The 18,349-nt window shown below is 42.2% G+C and overlaps 1 protein-coding gene across 5 annotated transcripts in view; it reads left to right on the top strand.

Moving 5' to 3' along the window:
- Positions 1-18,349, top strand: part of LOC103094158 (uncharacterized) — a 66,894-nt gene that overhangs the window by 12,794 nt on the left and 35,751 nt on the right. The window contains exons 2-3 of one of the 5 annotated variants that reach the window (XM_056813707.1): positions 11,218-11,271; positions 16,012-17,797. The exons of 1 other annotated variant lie outside the window; for it this stretch is intronic. The gene's annotated coding sequence lies outside the window, so the exon portion shown is untranslated. Of the gene's footprint in view, positions 1-11,217; positions 11,272-12,080; positions 13,367-15,999; positions 17,798-18,349 lie in introns of those variants that run through there. 3 more of the 5 variants (XM_056813704.1, XM_056813709.1, XM_056813698.1) reach the window with 3 other exon arrangements.

The following is an 18,349-nucleotide window of genomic DNA, read 5'->3' as shown; positions in this document are numbered from 1 at the left end:
ATCCTATTTATATATTTAAACATCAATCCATATATTTATATATCACAAACAATAATTTATATCCTATTTATATATTTAAACATCAATCCATATATTTATATATCACAAACAATAATTTATATCCTATTTATATATTTAAACATCAATCCATATATTTATATATCACAAACAATAATTTATATCCTATTTATATATGATAAAGAATAACTAATATATTATGTGAAGTAATTCATATATTTATATATTACTAATAATGATTCATCTCAATTATATATTATAGACAATAATCTATATCCTATTTGTATATTTTAAACAATTCCTATCATATATTATAAATAATTTATATTCTGTTGCATATTCAAGAATCATTTTCTATTTTAAATTTAACTTACATTTAAAAATATTAAAATATTTGTTGCTGATCAGGTCCTTAAGCACCTACATGAAGCCCCTTCTGATCTGAGGCAACCCCTCCTGTCCTCCTTCCCAGATGACTTTGTTTTCAACAATTTTGAACAAATTTGTGCTTGGGTACTTTATATTTATGCTACATATAGCGCAGTGCTTAATAAATGCTTGTTGACTGACTGATTAATATTTAGGATAATTCCCAAAGTACAGAAACAGCCCTTTTGGGTCATCTTGGAAATACTATATTTGTATCTCCCTCATTAGAGTATAACTGGGGATTGTCTGGAGGCAGCTTAATAAATTCTGTGGGTAGACTTCGGGGTGACCTCCAAAGTCCCTTCCTTCTACCTCCGATCAACGACTCTTCCGATGGGACCCTCCATATTGGATCCTGGGCTTCACAAAGCTGCCGTTGAAAGGCCTCCATGATTGGCCTCTACCTACTGCCCAGTCTGATTTCAGACCCGTCCCCACCCTAGTCTGGGCTCCAGTGGGACTGACCTGCTAGGGGTTCCCACCTACATGCCTTTGCACGCGTGAACTGCAGTGTCCAGAAGGCACTCTCCTTCATGGAGAGCATCAACACGCCTCTCCTCCCCAAGGCTTTTTTCTGACTACTCTTCCCGTTGGCTCTCTGCCCCATCAAAGGGATTTTACTTCTCGGTCTTCGAGGTTGAATCCCTCCTCCGTAGATGGTCGGCTCCTCCAGGGCAGGAGCTGTGGGTGTCCTTGGAGCCTGGCACAAGGCCTCATATGGAGGACAGAGGCTGGACTTGGGAATTCACCAGTAATAACTAAGTCATTCGGGGAAGGCTTGTGCTGGTGAGGGAATACTATTGGGCTCTGAGGAAGGAGGAACTGGAGGATTTCAGAAAGAGCTGGAGAGACCTTCCTGCCCTGATGCAGAGTGACACAAGCAGAACCGGGAGAACATGGTCCACAGCATGAAACATGGTGGAACCATCAAATGGGACAGACGGCAACTCTGCAATATAATGACCCAGGACAGCTCTGAGGGATTTAGGACAATCTATCCACTTCCAGATGTGGGTTTTTAAATTAATATTCAATAACTAAGTATTATATTTAAAAGTTTTATTGATAATAACTAAAGTAAAAGAACACCTAAACCCAGCTGGGTAGTGAGAAAAAGAAAGAGCAAGAGGGAGGAGCTACAGAACTCATAAACAATTACAGGACCTCACAGAGGGAAATGCATTCTGGATATTACAGAAAGGGATTTTGGGTAATGTAGTTTTTGGAGTTCAAGAGTTTCCAATTATACACAGAGAAAGAACTGTTGGAGTAAAAATGCAGATGAAAACATGACATATCACGTATTTATTTGGGTATATAGTTGGGGTTTTGGTTTCATAAGAGTATTCACTTACAAAAATGAATCATATGGAAATATGTTGTGCATGATAATACCCAGATTGAAATGCTTGCCAGCTCCTGGAGTGGGGAGTGTGACAAGGAAATCACTTTAAAAGACTGATATATATTAATTTAAGGTCGCCAAGGAATTCAGCTATGTAATTCCTAAATGAAAACTCAAGTCAGCAGTCAACCTTTTATGGAGTTTTTAATTACAAACAGGAGGAAGAAAGGTATTAGAGATAAAGAGAGAGAGAAAGGGGAGAGAAGGGAATAGGGCTTAAATACCCCCTCTGGTTAGGTTGGGCCAAAAGGCCCAAGCCCTTAGATAGCTGAGGCAAAGAAAAGAGATCAGTCCCTATCACTCACGTGACCAAAATGGAGAAACAGTCTCAGGGGCCTCCACCTTCAGCTTCCTTCAGAGCAAGCTTCTCAGAGCACAACCTCTCAGAGCAAAACCTCTCCAACCACCCCTCAGTCCTCAGACCCCTCTATCTTTAAGGAAACCATCCAAGTTCCCTCCCCTCAGTTCTCACATCTACCAATCACTGTCCATGTCTTCCCTGTGCCAATGGTGGCTCTACCTTAACCCAGGACCACCCAGAGGTCTGTGGCTTTGCACATGTCTGTTGAAGGTCATATTCTCAAATAATTAAATCTTGATCCTTGCTGCAGCCCTTCCTAAATCTTTTTACTCTGAGTAGGGTGGAGATTGTAGTTTCAAGACCTGGTTCTGTCATTCCAAGTATCTCTATTGTATCAATTCTAAAATCAATCATGACTCAAAGAACTTCCTGTTCTATGCTTAAGCATAGGTCAAAGCCCTTTCCATTGTTCAGCAAAAGGTTTCTGTCCTAAAGTAATCTTAAGAAGGGAGGAGGCGGACCCTCCCATGCCAAGGGGGTTCACATTCCAATAGACTATCAGTAGGAAAATTTTCAAGTATGAAATTTCCCAATGGTGAAATTTCCAACATTTATAAGTCTAAGAAATTTTAAGGTTTACAGGAGGGAGGCAATTTGGATTATATAACTTTGGAAAACTCATGTAGAAATTTGTTATTAAAATAAAAAAATTTGGAGGCATCTGGATAGCTCAGTGGATGGAGAGCCAGGCCTAGAGAGAGGAGGTCCTGGGTTTGAATGTGACCTCAGACACTTCCCAGCTGTGTGACCCTAGGTAAGTCACTTAACTCTCATTGCCTTATCCCTTAGCACTCTTTTGCCTTGAAACCAATACACAGTACTGGTTCTAAGGGTAAGGGTTTTTAAAAAACAAAATAAAATAAAATAATTAAGCAATTAAAAGCTCCCTGAGGACGAAGTTCCCTTGCTATGCCTGTTGGCATTTTCTCTGAAGCTTAGAGTCTCTCAGAGAGTTGTCTGGACCCCTGGCAGTGTGAGTGACTTGTCCAGGGTCACACGGGTAGTCTACATCAGGGTCAGTCTACATCACCCTGCTTCTAGGGGTGACCATCCCTGCTTCTCTGCAGCTTAATCATATCTTGCATTTATGGAAAACGCTTAATAAATGAATAAATTCAAGCTTTTGAATGGAGGCTCCCAGCTGCCTTCTTTGGGTCTGATCCCCAGGATGGACAGATTTACCTTCTTTACTAGTGGCTCCCTTTTCCTCTGAAGGCTCTTCCTGCAGGGCCCCAAGGATCACCCTCAATTCGCTTCGCCTTCTCCAGGGCCAGCGATTTCTGGAATTGGAAAGGAGGGATCTCAGGATGCTCTGGGGCTCCGCTCCCAGGGGCCTCTGTCTCCTAGCCTCCTGCCCAGAACCCCCATCTGTCCCTCTCGCCCACCGGGGAGTCCCTCGTGGCGGCTGACCAGGCCCGCTGTGGCCTCAGTTCAGTCTCCTTCGATGGTTGTTCAAGCCATGCCAGAAACTGGATCAACAGCCTTGTGGTGTCATGACACCGCAGGCCCATTTCAGCCCAGGGCCAGGCAGTCAACACCCACTTGTTAAGGGATTGCTATGTACCAGGCACTGTCCTAGGCACCAGAACGACAAAAATAAGTCGGCCTGGAAGCAAGGCCCCAGCAGAGGCGAGGACCAGGAGGGCTTTCGTGGTGGTGTTTCTGGAATAGAATTTGGAAGGAAATCAGTCCTCGCCTCCCTGGGAGTCACCAGGTATGGGGCGATGGGGGAGATCAACCTCATTTTTAGGGTCAAAGCAATAAATAGTGGATGCCCCTCTGTCTCAGAGGACTGCTGACTCCCCCCTCCTCTCCCCAACCTTCATGCCAGTCCCCAACACACACCCAGCTCCATTTCCCATCTCCTTAGTTTTGCTCAGCAGTCCCCCATGCCTAGAACATTCCATCTTCCTTCTTTCTTCTGCAGGTCTAGCCTGGCCTCCCCTCTTCCTCCTCAGGGGCTTACACCTTCCCCTTTCCCATTACTTCCAGAAATAGCTCCTCTGCCTACTTACTCAAGTTCAAACCTGCCTTGGGCAAGTGTTAGCTATGTGACCTTGCTTAAGTCACTTAACCTCGTTTTTCCTTATCTTTAAAATGAGGATAATGATAGCATCTACCTCATGGAGTTGTGAAGATCAAATATAAAAACATATGAAGTGCTTTCCAGACCTTAAAGCGTCATATAAGCATTAATTGTTCTTCTTCTTGTTATTTATGTATTGTCGCCCCTATTAGAAGGTGAGCTCTTTGAGGGGAGGATCCATTTTTGTCATGCTTTTGCCTTATTATTTCTAGGGTTTACCACAATGGCTGGTACATAGAAGGCCCTTAATAAATGCTTGCTGAGCACCATGGAAGGGAGAAGAATAAAAGTGAGTGAGAGAGACTCAGGAGAGAGGAAAGACAGATAGAAAGGAGTAGGTGATTCTTCTAGGGAAAAGGGAGAAGGAGAAAGGGAAGGAAGGGAGAGAGAGAGAGAGACAGAGACAGAGAGAGAGACAGAGACAGAGACAGAGAGAGAAGGAGAGAGAGAGAGAGAGAGAAGGAGAGAGAGAAGGAGAGAGAGAAGGAGGGAGAGAGAGAAAGAGAGAGGGGGAGAGAGAGACAGAGAGAAAGGCAGAGAGAGAGAGAAGGAGAGAGAGAGAAGGAGGGAGAGAGAGAGAAGGAGGGAGAGAAGGAGAGAGAGAGAAGGAGAGAGAGAGAAGGAGAGAGAGAGGGAGAGAGAGAGAGAGAGAAAGGGAGAGAGCTAGAAGGTGAGAGAGAGCTAGACGGGGAGAGAGACAGAGAGACAGAGACAGAGACAGAGACAGAGAGAGACAGAGAGAGCTAGAAGGGGAGAGAGAGCTAGAGGGGGAGAGAGAGAAAGAGAGAGGGGAAAGGAGGGGGAGAGAGAGAGAAAGAGAGAGGGGAAAGGAGGGAGAGAGAGAGAGAGGGAAAGAGCTAGAAGGGGAGAGGGAACTAGAGGGGGAGAGAGAGAGAAAGGAAAAGAGGGAGCTAGAGAGAGAGAGAGAGAAAGAGAGAGAAGAAAGAGAGAGAGGGGGAGGGAGAGAGGGAGAGAGAGACAGAGAGAGACAGAGACAGACAGAGAGAGAGAGAAAGAGAGAGAGAAAGGGGAAAGAGAGAGAGGGAGAGAGACACAGAGAGAGACAGAGTCCGAGAGAGAGACAGAGATAGAGAGACAGAGACAGAGAGAGACAGAGAGAGAGAAAGAGAGAGACAGAGTCATAGAGAAAGAGAGAAAGAGAGAGAGGGAGAGAGAGAGAAAGAGACAGAGAGAGAGGTAGAGAGAGACAGAGAGAGAGAGAGAGAGAGGGAGGGAGGAAGGGAGGGGGGAGAGAGAGAGAGAGAGAGAGAGAGTCAGAGAGAGAGAGAGAGAGAGAGAGAGAGAGAATTCAAATAAGTTTATTAGAATATTTGTTAGGTGTGTGCAAGGGACCATTCTAAGCATTTGAAGGAGGAGAAAGAAAACTGGGGAAAAGATGAAAAAGAGAGAAAGCATCAATTGTGGAATGATTGAACAAACAAATGGTGGCACATGAATGTAGTAGAATATTTCTGGGTCTCAAGAAACAACGAATATGAAGGGTCAGAGAAGTATGGGAAAAGCCAAGTGAACGAGTGAAGGATGGAGTGAGCAGAATTAGGAAACAGTAAACATTATGACTACAGTAATGTAAATAGAAAAGAAAACTAAACTAAACTTCTGTCTGACTCTTTGTGACCCCATCTGGAGTTTTCTTGGCAGAGATACTGGACTGGTTAGCCATTTCCTTCTCCAAGTCATTTTGTAGAAGAGGAAACTGAGGCAAATAGGGTTAAGTGGCTTGTCCAGGGTCACACAGCTAGGAAGCCTCTGAGACCACATTTGTATTCAGGTCTTCCTGACTCAAAGCTGGATACTCTATCCACCATGTCACATAGCTGCCCCAAACTAAATATTTTGTATTTCTAATGAACAAACTTGGTCTTGGAGAAAACTTGAGAAAATGCACTTCTCTCCCTTCTTTACAGAAATCAGAGGCCTTGAATACATTCTGATATTCAGACGCGTTGGTGGGCATAGATGGCCTCTCTTCCTTTTCTCTATCTAGTCATTTTTTGGACCTTTGGGGAGATGTTTAGACTTTTAAAATAAAGTGGGGAACTCTGAACCTCAAATCTATTTGGTGATTGTTGAGCAAAATGGCTGTTGTCTGTTTATGGATGAATTTGAATGATGATGATTTGAGAAATATAAAGAGTCATCATAAGTTAGGGGGATATCTCTCATTAAGAGGACCCAGAGAGGGAAGCTACCTGGCTCAGTGGATTGACAGCCAGATTGAGAGATGGGAAGTCTTGGGTTCAACTCTGGCTTCTGATCCTTCTTAGCTGTGTGATCCTGGACAAGTCACTTAACCCCCATTGCCTAGACCTTACTGCTCTTCTGCCTTGGAACTAATACACAATATTGATCCTAAAATGGAAGGTAAGGGTTAAAAAAAAAAAAGAGCAGCCCCTGCCACTCACCCAGAAGAGTTGTAGAAAGAAAATGCTAATCCTTTGTTCTCCTACATCTTGACTGGGAGGTGGCAAGCCTCAGAGTCAAGGACATCAGGGAGCAGAACTGAAGTCTCTTTTACCAGTCTTAGCTTTAGGGTCTCTGATTTTTTTCTGAAAGAACTTGGCAGTATTCCAGCCCTAGAGGAGCCTGAAGTTGGTGGTATAGATATTAGCAACCCATCAAGGAGTAAACCCTAGGAGTCCAGAAGAAAGACTCATCCAGGAGAGATACCATACAAACACATCTGAATGACTCATATGGCAGAGGTATTGTGACTTGTGAGGAGCAAGCAAGCACGGCTAAGCTACCCATCCAGCCTATTTCCCATGCTCAGCAGAATTTATGGGCAGTGCATCCAAGGCAAAGGTTTGGTAGCTACTATTTTTGCAATGCCATTTGAGTAAATGCTTTTGCTTTCAGTTAATTGTGTCTGCTGGCTGATTGTTAGTGAGAAGCATATGGGTGGGGGCTTGTGATCTATATCATTAGATTTGTAGACCCACAGAATTACTCCTAGAACCTGAGAAAAGTAGCCACTCTCTGGGGACCTGCTCAAGGGAATTTGAATAGAAGTTGAAGAAGGAACCCAGAGGAGGTATTATATCAATAAGATAAGATTTTCAAAAGGGGAAGAAAGATAAGGAATGAAGGGATAGAGGAAGTTGTGGAAAGAGCCACCCACTCAGAAGAAAGGTGAATGAAACTAACTTTTAAAATATAGTTTCCCCATCTCAGTCCTAGCCAGTAAAGGTCCTTATCTTGAATTTATGTGGATTAAATTGGCTGCCCAGAGAGATTAAAAAGTTTTTCCTTGGTCACTCAGGTAATAATAACTCTTCTAGTACCAGCCTTTGAATTTCCTCTTCTTTTTTCTTCCATCAAACTCATAAATTCATTTAAAGGGGGACAGCTGGGTAGCTCAATAGATTGAGAACCAGGCCCAAAGATGAGAGGTCCTGAGTTCAAATGTGACCTCAGACACTTCCCAGCTGTGTGACCCTGGGCAAGTCACCTAACCCCCATAGCCTAGCCCTTACTACTCTTCTACCTTGGAACCAATACACAGTATTGATTCCAAGATGGAAGGTGAGGGTTTAAAAAAAATAAATTCATTTAAAGTGTCGGTTGTTTATAACACACCATATATTTCCTAAAGCACTTTTTCCCTCTCATTTGAGAGGAGAGAGATTCCAGCCCCAAATCGATGATGCTATGTGATCCCATTACCAGGTTTGACTCACTGCAAAAATGTTGATAGCTGAGCTTTCTTCTTTCTAATTTCTCTTCCAATAAACTTCAGGCTAGAATAGTGAGTCAGCCTTTGAGAGAGAGTCGATGGAGGGTCAAAGGACTCAGACTGGAATCCCAACTCTGCCAGCTTACTGGTTGTGTGACCCTGGGGAGTCTCCTTACTCTTTCAGAATTAGAATTTCCACATTTGTCAAATTAAGATCATAGTATTCATACTCCCCATCTCAGGGAAGTTAGGAGGAAAGTCCCTGGTCAACTTTGATGGACTATACCAGTGGAGGTCTCTTCTCCTTTGGAGTCTCTGGTCCATGATCTTCCTGGACTAAACCTGGAATGCTTCTTTAAACAAACAAACAAACAAACAACCCTTACCTTCCATCTTGGAATCAATACAGAAGAGTGGTAAGGGCAAGGTAATGGAGCTTAAGTGACTTGCCCAGGGTCACACAGCTGGAAAGTGTCTGAGGGCAGATTTGAACCCAGGACCTCCCATCTCTAGGCCTGGCTCTCCATCCTCTGAGCCACCCAGCTAGCTCCCTCATTTATGCTTCTTACAAGCACTAGCTGCCTTCAGAATTCAACATAGGCATCACTTTCTACATGAGATCTTCCCTGCATGGGGAAAAGAAAAAAATTCCCTAGCATCAGTGGGGAATTCATGTCCCTAACTGCACTCTCGACTTAAGGATATGATGGGAATTTGTTCCACAGAAGCAACAGGCTAAAAGGGGAACCAAAAGGAGAGACTGAAAGAAGAAAGTAAAAGGAGGGCTGAGTAGTGGATGGGCTTCCACGGGCATCTTCCTGCAGATCTGGGTACTTCTCTTCAAGGACAGGGAAAAAGTTCTAATATAAATGTCTGCTCTTTCCCCAATGTTTTCTCCCTATGCCTACCTTGTAATAGACATTGTCACATAGTCTGCTTTCTTCTTTAATTATTTCTTACATCCTGATTTTTTGCCTCGAACACAAGGAGATCAGCGGCTAGAGAGAAACATAAATGTATGAGGTTCAGAGAGCCAAACTTCTGCTTAGACGTTGGGAAGTTTCCTAACTGGGGGCTCTGAGCTATGTAGATTGTGCTACTGACTTGTTCTCTGATATGAACTCCATAAAATAGCTGAGGAGACCAGGTGCACCCAAAAGCCTTTATATTGCCCCGAGGCTAAAAAGTAAGCTACTCATCAATACAGTCTGATGTGGAGGATGAACTCTTCAGAGACAAAAGGGGTGAGTAGCTGATTGCAGAGAAGAATAAACTAAACCAGAGGAATCAAACACAGAGCTTGCAGTGCTCCCAAATAGTGCTGCCCAAATAAATTAATATTTAATATAGATAAGGCTAATATTTGGGTTTCTAAGTCAACATGTGGCCTGCAGGGATCCTTCTATACAGTTAAGTGGTTTCCATTTCTATTTGAACTTGATAATAATGCCCTGAGCTGCCCTTCAGGAAAAACACAGGAGAGGTCTAGGAAGGATTCAGCTCTGCCTTTATCCAGCTGGGGAGAGGGATCAGAGAGCATCTAATACCACCAGTCAGTCAACTACACTCCACAGTGTTCTCAAATGGAAAGATGAGGTGACACAGTTAGTTTGAGACTTGCAGCCATGAAGAACTGAATTCAAACCTTGCCTATGATACTTATTAGCCGTGATCCTGAGCAAGTCACTTAAATTTTTCAGTGCCTCAGTTTCCCTGGATATAAAAGGGATACCTACCTCATAGGGTGTTGATGGTACCTGGCACCCAGTATGCACTTACTCTTTTTTTTTTATAAACCCTCACTTTCTGTCCTAGAATCAATAGTGTGTATTGGTTCCAAGGCAGAAGAGCAGTAAGGGCTAGGCAAAGACTGAATAACCACTCTGAGTTCTTATGTTTATAAGATCATAAATTCAGAGCTGGGACACACCTGAGAGGCTGTCTAGTCTAATGCCCTCAGTTTTCTCAATTATAAAATGGGGATAACCATTGGACTACCCCACAGTGGTGTTATGAGGATCAATAAATGGTGGCTCTTAGTATTATCGTTGTAGTTGTGAAATTAGAAATCTTGAACCCTTGGACTTCATCTCCCAGAATCCTTTTCCCTTTGTCCATGCTGCATCTTCATGTTTGGTAAATAAGTTGGGTGTAACTCTGCTTTTTCTCTGTTCTGATGATGCTCTGGGGTCCTAGGAAGCTTTCTTTCTTGACTAAGGTTGTTATTTTCCTTTTGCTTCAAGTATTTATTAATAAACTTTATAAAATATAACACTTGGAGTATTTGGATATTAATTTCTAATCTTATCTTGTCATTGCTCCTGATGAGGAAACTGAGTCTCAGAGAGGTTGAAGACTACCTAGAGAGTATCAGGAGCAGGATTTGAGCCCAGGACCCTGGATCCCAGACCTAGCACTTTCTCCCCTTCATGCCCTCCATTCCTGCTTGCTGCTTGAATCTCCATCTCCTTGTTTCCAAGTCCAGGAACCGAAACTGACCACGAATCAGGACTCTCCCTTTGGTTCAATAATAACGAGAACAAATCTAACATTTCCGGGCTGCCTGGATGTTTGAAAAGCACTTTGTATACACATTTCAAATGACCTTTACAACAACCTCTAGGAGAGTCCCTATTATGACCCTCAGTTTACAGTTGGGGAAACTGAGGTAAGCATCTGAGGCAAGGACATTCAGGTCTTCTGGCTGCCCAGTCCAGCATCCTTTCCAACTTGATGAGTTGGTTTAGGCGATCCTAACCCAGGATCACCCCCTGCCTAAAGTCCCAGCCCTTTCCCCCTTTCCCCTTCAGTGAGGTTCTAAATTGCTTCTCACTCTACCCCTCATACCGAACTTCAAAGACTCTTGGAGTTAGAAGGGAATTTAGAGATTATTTAGTCCGACTCTTTCATTTCACTTAGGAGGAAACTGAGGCTGGGAATGTGTTGATAATGTGGTGATAACCTCAAGGTTATACATGCCAGAGGCAGGATTTGAACCCATGACCCCTGACTTCATTCTCTTTCCAATTTCTTACTGCTTTTTGAGCAGATTATTCTTTGGTACACAGTGGGCATTTAATACATGTTTATTGACCGATTAAACTGAAAAATTACGATATCCTTAGGAGCCTTCTACACTGGGCTCACTGTCAATCCAGTTTCTCCTTGTTCTTCCCTTCCTTTAAAACTTAATTGTTCTTGCTTCCTCTTCCCTCCTCTAGGAACATCAATCGATCAGGTCATCAGGACTCATTGATTAAACACTGATATGCCTGGTAAGTGTCTGAGATAGAAAGGACAAAAATGAAGTCATCCATGATGCTTCCTTGGAGTCAGGCTCATCTTGTCTCTTCTTCTCCCCTGGGGAGAGTTTCTTTTTTGGGGGTGGGGAAGGGTTGTTTTTTTGTGGGGGAGCAGATGGGGGGAGGTTGCATCTCAGGTTTCCTCTTTCCCTGCCTTCTTACTGCCCCTGACATCCCTTTTCTCCATCTTTCCTTGCTTCTTCCTGGAGACTGAATTTAGGCACTTCTTTTCCCCCTAGGAGATATCTAGATTCTCATGCAGGCTCTGACTGTGTGACCCTAGATATGTGGCTGGACCAGATGATTTCTCAGGTCCTTTCAAATTGTGGTGCTTTCCCATAATAGCCCCAGTAATTTTCTAGCATTTTCTGGAAGGGCAGATGTTATCAGCTCAGTGGTTTCATTTTTCTTTTCGTTCTGGGCTCTTGTTCTGTTAGCTCTGTGAGCCTGGCCAAGTCTTCTCCCTTTTTAAAGTAATGTGATATTGGGAAGTTGGAATAAATGTATCCTCCTCCCTCCCTCCCTCCCCACAGATGTTATATGTCATTCCCTTTTTATAAGCAGCATGTTGCAAGAGACTGGATACTGTTCCTGACATTGCTCTCTCCTGGTTCTCCTACCTGCCTGACTGCTCCTTTCCAGCCTCCTCTATTCGATAATTAGCCATATCCCTCCCTCTACTTAAGTCTGTCCTCCAAAGGCTGCTTCCATTTCTTTCTCTCTGTGTTCTCTCTTGGGGACCTCATTAGCACTCATGGTTTTTCATTTTTATTTCCATTCAGGTTATTCCCTGATCTGTTTATAGGATTCTCATCTCTCTCTGGAACTCTTCTGAGCACGCTGCCTAGCATTTAGTAGGTCTTTAATAAATGTTAGCTGATTGATGAATTGCCCCATTAGTGACTTGATTATCTGGGTTTTTCCTTTTCTAATTGCCTTCCTATTCTGGAGGTTCCTCTGCCTTGAGGCCCCACTCTTCTGATTGAATGACTACCCATTGGGAGCACTATTTCAGAAGGGGCTCCTGCCATATTTCATTTCACTCAGAACTCACTCGCACCAGCTTCCCAGCTCCCCTTTCCGTACACTCCATTAGAGTGTAAGCTCTCTTATTTGCCTCTGGAGAAAACTGTTGGAGTCATCTTTTGCATCAATGTATCTATGGTTTTATTTTGGAATTTTGCTTATGGATGAGTGTGCTCTTATGACAATGACTAATATGGAAGGAAGTTTTGCATGATGACAAAAATAAAATTTAAAAAATGATGCTTCAATGAAAAAAAAAAGAATGTGAGCTCTTTGAAGGTAGATACTATCTTGCTTTATTTGTATCCCTTGAACTAAAGCTTTATCTGCCTGTCTATGTATCTGCTATCTTTAATTCACAGGTCTTTTGTGAGGATTAAATATAGTATTTGTAAACAGCCTTATAAATATGAAAGTAGGGGCAGATAGGTGGTTCAGTGGATAGAGAGCCAGGCTTGGAGATGGGAGGTCCTGGGTTCAAATATGACTTTAGATACTTCTTAGCTGTAGGACCTTGGGTAAATCACTTAACCCTCACTGCCTAGCTCTTAGCATTCTTTGACCTTGGAACCGATAGTCTGTATTGATTCTAAGACAGAAGGTAAGGGCTTATTAAAAAATAAAAATAAATCTGAAAACGCTATACTCATATGATGACTCTCATATGGATCCATAATGGCATAGACTCGGACGTCGCCTCTGACACCAGTCTTTGGTTACTTCTTGTGACCGACTTTTTTTTTAGTCCCCCCACAAGCTTGCCAGAGGGGGTCCCCTCAACGTGTTGGGTTGTCTTCTCCTGACAGCTCAAGGCGCACTCGGGGCATCTACCGATCACCCCTTGCTCTTGCTTCCTGATGAGCCCATCTTCTCCTTTTCGTGATTGTGAATTCCCCTGATAACTTCCTTTTCTTGGGCTGTTCTCTGAAGATCTCTCTTCATTCCATGTTGCCATCTGTTCCCATCCACCATGTGCCCCTCCATCTGTGTGGCTTTTTTTTTTAATTCTTCAGAGACTATTGTGTTCCTGAACCCACAGCCCCATGACCACAGGAGTAGAGAATCGGGATAAAAACGATGAGGCTTTGTTTCTGGGAGAGTTTCAGGGTCATTAAAGGAGCTTTGCAGTTTCCAGGAGGAAATCTGAACTGCTAGTGGGGATAGTTTCTTTCTTTGTACTTTATATGTCTGTCTCACAGGAGACACTTAATAAATGCTTGTTGATAGGGGGGGGGGGCAGGTAGTTGACTTAATGGATAGAGAACCAAACCTAGAGATGGGAGGTCCTGGGTTCAAATCTGCCCTCAGACAATTCCTAGCTGTGTGACCCTGGGCAAGTCACTTAACCCCCATTGCCTAGCCCTTACCACTCTTCTGTCTTAGAACTGATACTTAGTATTGATTCTATGACAGGTCAGAGTTTTAAAAAATGCTTATTGATCAATAGATTGGGTGATTCTGTTGAATTTTGGGCCCAACTGCTCACACTCCTTAATTCTAGCATCTGCCCTCTGTTAAGTATCTTCCTGTATATAGCTTGTTTGTACCTAGTTGTTTGAATGTTATTCCCTTCATTAGACTGTGAGTTTCTTGAGGGCAGAGGCTGCCAATTTTCATTTTTTTATATTCCAGTGAACAGTTCCCAGCACATAGTAGGTGTTTAATAAATGTTTCCTGGGAGCAGCTAGGTGGCTCAATGGATAGAACACCAGGCTTAGAGACAGGAAGTTCTGGGTTCAAATCTGACCTGAGATACTGCCTAGATGTAGGACCCTGAGCAAGTCACTTCACTCCTGTTGCCTCACCCTCACTGTTCTTCTGCCTTGGAACCAATATTTATTATTGATTCTAAGACCGAAGGTAAGGGTTAAAAAAAAATACTGACTGGCTGTGCCTTTGTTCAAGGTATAGGGATATCGATGGGGGGCTCCATGGGCTGTCCTTGTAACCGCGTGTTTTCACTTAGCCTGATCATGTATCTCTATCAATTAAAAAAAAGAGAGATTGGATTTCCCTTCAGTCCCCCCAAACCCCACACGGATGGATGATGGGCAGCATGGCAGAGTGGGCAGAGAGCTGCCTTTGATCCTGGGAGATCTGAGTTCAAGAACTTCCTCTTAAAATTTTTCCAAGGTTATATGATCCTTGTTGTCTTCCTCCCCCCTCCCGAAGTTGACAGCAATTCAAGAAGTCCGTGTGACTCTGGGTCTGTCATGGAACGTCTGTGACTGTAAGGCTGCTAGGTGTAGACTTTCACTGGTGCTGAGGAAGGCGCCTCCTCCCCCCAGAGCATCCTTTGCCAGTGAAATCAGAGGTCCAGGCTCTGTCCTCTCTCTCGTCGTCATTATTCTTGTGGTCCAGTTGTTTCCATCACTGACTCTTTGTGACCCCATTTGGGATTTTCTTGGCAAAGATGCTGGAGTCATTTGCCATGTCCTTCTCCAGGTCATTTGACAGATAAGGAAACTGAGGCCAACAAGGTAAAGTGACCTGCCTAGGGTCATACAGCTGAGTGTCTGAAGTCAGCTTCTTGACTCCAGGCCTGGCACTCTGTCTACTTCACCAGCTCTGACCTTAATAAGCATTTATGAGACATGTAGGATGTGCCTGCCGGGCATTGTGCCAAGCCCTAAGGATACAAAGACGGACAAAAATACTCTCTGCCCTTCTGGGGCTCACAATCTAATGGAGTGGGTAGATAGCATGCTAACAACTATATAGGAGGAAAAGAAGAGATAACCTTTGTATAAATGGAGATTTTGAACCCTAGACTTCATTCCCCAGAAGTCCTTGGTATTTCCCAGAATTCCCTATAATCTCACCTGAGTCTCCACGGAGGCGAGATCACAATTGGTATTTAACTGGCAGTAACACCTCCCACACTCTCTCTGCCATTGCAATGATGTAGGAAGTTAGTGGTAAGTTAAGCGCAGGGATTTTGAATGGGCTAATCAGCCATGGGCATGTGGTTTTTATTTTTTATTCCTTGATTTCTAATAATCCTTAATAAACTTCATAAAATATATTTTATTATTAGACATAAATTAATTTTTACACCTTAGAGAGAAGACTAGCACGGGGGGAGTCTGGGAGCCCGGCCTTCAGCAAATGCCTTCTTACAGAAGGCTCTTGGATTCAGGGTCTTGGGAGTGAGTCTTTATCAGGATCTGGAGGAAGATGGTGGCCAAAGAGGTGGTGAAAGTCTGGCACACTCTGCCGGCTCGCTCTTTCTCAAGAGGTCGTGGCACTTCTCTGCTAGTTTGTCCGCCAGTGTATGACAGTTGTTTGGCAGCTGATGGAGACGGCAGATCACAATTGAATTTGGGGGTTTTCTTTGCATAGGAGGGTCTCAAAACATGGTGAATGAATGATTAAATGAATAAATGGTGGTCTTGCCGCCATTCTATCCCCTCCAACTCTTCCCATGTATGTAGTAATTTCAGAAGATTAATCTTGTAAATGTCCCCATCTGATGAAGTCACTTCGCTGAACGTGAAGACTCAGAGCAGGCAGTTCTCAGAGAAGCAGAGGACCCTTATTACTTCCGCTTGTACCCTGCTCTGTTTCTGGCCACTTCCTGGTTTTTAGTTCATGGCCATCCCATCCCAAGTGCCTCGGTCTGGTCTAGGCTGCTTCTGTCTACCTGGGGTCCTCCTTGACCTGACTCTCATTTAGTTTCTGCTCTAGGCTGCCCATTTGGATTGCATGTTCCTGCTTCCCTCGTCTCCTCTTGGCTAGGAACCACCTCACACGCTCCACGCCTGCGGATGGTTGTGACCTCTTCATTTCCCTCTGAATCATGGTGGGTCGGTCGGTCAGGGCCTTAAATCAACTAAAGAAGTGTTTGTCTTTGCTTTGGTTTTACCAACATTTCCCAACAAGGCTCCACCAGCCTTCTCTGGACAAATAAACACAATTAAGCAAACAAATCACAGTGGCCTTGTCTGAAACCGGCTGGCTCCTTGTGAACCTGTAGGCTGTCCTCTCGCTGCCAAGAGTGGGAAGGCCTTCTAGAGCCATCAGCCAATCACGACCTGGATTAGATTTTGGAAGTGAGTCAATGTGGATTTCCTCCCCGTGATTAGTCTCTTGGCAAATTGCTTTCGTGGATCGACTTACTTTATTTTGCATCAATTCGTGTGAATCTTTCTAAATTTCTCTGAATCTTTAAAAAGTGATTTTTGTATAATTAAAAAATCTTGAACCCTGGACTTCATCTCCCAGCATCCCTTTCTTCTTCATCCCCACATCTGTGTGTATTACATGTATATAGTTCTGTAACTCCGCCCAAGCTCTCTCTCTCTTTTCCCACCTGTGTGGCTGGGGGAGCTCTCCTTTTTCTCTAGCCTTTTATTTTCCTTTTTGCTTCAAGTTATTATTAATAAGTTTTATTCAGTGTAATACTTGGAGTATTTTGTATATTGATTTTTAATCTTACATTTTTAAGCAATGGACTTAACCAGCAGCCAACAAAAACATTCTAATAGACAAAGGACAAAAACATAATGAAAAGCATGAACTAATGTGATGTTACAGCTTAAAAAAAAAAAGAAATATATATATTGAGGGGTATCTAGGTGGCCCAGTGGATAGAGAGCCAGGTCTGGAGATAGGAGGTCCTGGGTTCAAATTTGGACTCAGACTAACTGGGTGACCTTGGGCAAGTCACTTAAACCCAGCCACCTAGCCTTTACTGCCCTTTTGCCTTGGAATCAAAACTTAGTATCATTCCTAAGATTAAAAAAAAAGAGAAGGAGAAGAAAAAAAGGAGTCTATATTGGCAGGAGAACATTGTACCCAGTAACAGCAATATTATATGATGAACAACTGGGAATGACTTGGCTATTTTCAGCAATCCAGTGATCCAAGACAATCCCCAAGGACTCGTGATGAGAAATGCCTCCACATTTTTGCCAGAATGCACGCGGAAGCCTGCTGTACTTCACTTTTAGTCTTCATTTCTCTGAGTTTCCTTCCACAGAATGATTAAAATGGACAAATGCTTCACGTGATTGCACATGTAAAGTCTATATCGGATCGCTTTACTATCTCTGGGAGGGGGAGGGAAGAGAAGCAGGGACAGAATCTGGAATTCAAAATTTAAAAAAATGAAGGTTAACAATTGTCTTTACATGTAACTGGGGGAAAATAAAATATTAAAAAACAGAAGTATAGAAGGCAGCTGGGTGGCTCAGTGGATGGAGAGTCAGGCCCAGACATGAGAGGTCCTGGGTTCAAATCTGGCCTCAGACACTTCCTAGCTGATGCTGGGCAAGTCACTTAATCCCCACAGCCTACTCCTTATCACTCTTCTGCCTTGGAACCATGACACAGTATTGATTCTAAGATGGAAGGTAAGGGATTAAGAAAAGGAGCAAATTCTAAATGTAAGCTATTGCTATTTAATTTGCATCTGTTTAAAAAATAGATAAAAATTAATATTAAATAAGTAAAACAAATAAAATAAACAAAAAATATATAAATTGTATTGTATTATATTATATATAATATATTTACAAATATTATTGTTATAGTATATAGAAATAGAAAATATAAATTAAAGTGTACATAAATATAAATATTATATATAAATATAAAATATAAAAAATATTATAATATATTTACAAATATTGTTGTAGTATATAGAAATAGAAAATATAAATTAAAGTGTATATAAATATAAATATTATATATAAATATAAAATATAAATAAATATTATAATATATTTACAAATATTATTGTTATAGGATATGTAGAAATAGAAAATGTAAATAAATAGAAATATTATATATAAATATAAAATATAAATAAAGATAATGTTATACATATGTTTAGAAATATTGCTATAGCATGCAGAAATATAAAATGTAAATTTAAATGTAAATAAATATAAATATTACATATAAACATAAAATATAAATAAATATAACATTATATATAATATATATTTACAAATATTATTGTTATGGTACATAGAGATAGAAAATGTAAATAAATATACATATTATATATAAATATGAAATC

Source organism: Monodelphis domestica, chromosome 1 (genome assembly GCF_027887165.1).
Source record: "Monodelphis domestica isolate mMonDom1 chromosome 1, mMonDom1.pri, whole genome shotgun sequence".
In the NCBI taxonomy this organism is placed as follows: Eukaryota; Metazoa; Chordata; class Mammalia; order Didelphimorphia; family Didelphidae; genus Monodelphis; species Monodelphis domestica.
This window is presented reverse-complemented; position numbering and strand designations above follow the sequence as displayed.